Source organism: Rhincodon typus, chromosome 5 (assembly GCF_021869965.1).
Source record: "Rhincodon typus isolate 14 chromosome 5, sRhiTyp1.1, whole genome shotgun sequence".
Classification (NCBI taxonomy): Eukaryota; Metazoa; Chordata; class Chondrichthyes; order Orectolobiformes; family Rhincodontidae; genus Rhincodon; species Rhincodon typus.
This window is the reverse complement of record NC_063336.1, coordinates 6544343-6544562: the sequence shown is the minus strand read 5'-3', so window position 1 is coordinate 6544562 and position 220 is coordinate 6544343.

Sequence of the window (220 nt, the reverse complement as noted above, 5' to 3'; positions counted from 1 at the left end):
GGGAAGAGGGATGGGGTACAGGACGGTGAGTAAGGGAGTGGGTTGGAAGGGGCTCAGGGAGAGAGATGGGGTTCAGGACGGTGAGTGAGGGAGTGTTTTGGAGGGGGTGGGGGAGAGGGATAGGGTACAGGACGGTGAGTGAGGGAGTGGGTTGGAGGGGGCTGGGGGAGAGGGATGGGGTTCAGGACGGTGAATGAGGGAGTGGGTTGAAGAGGGCTGG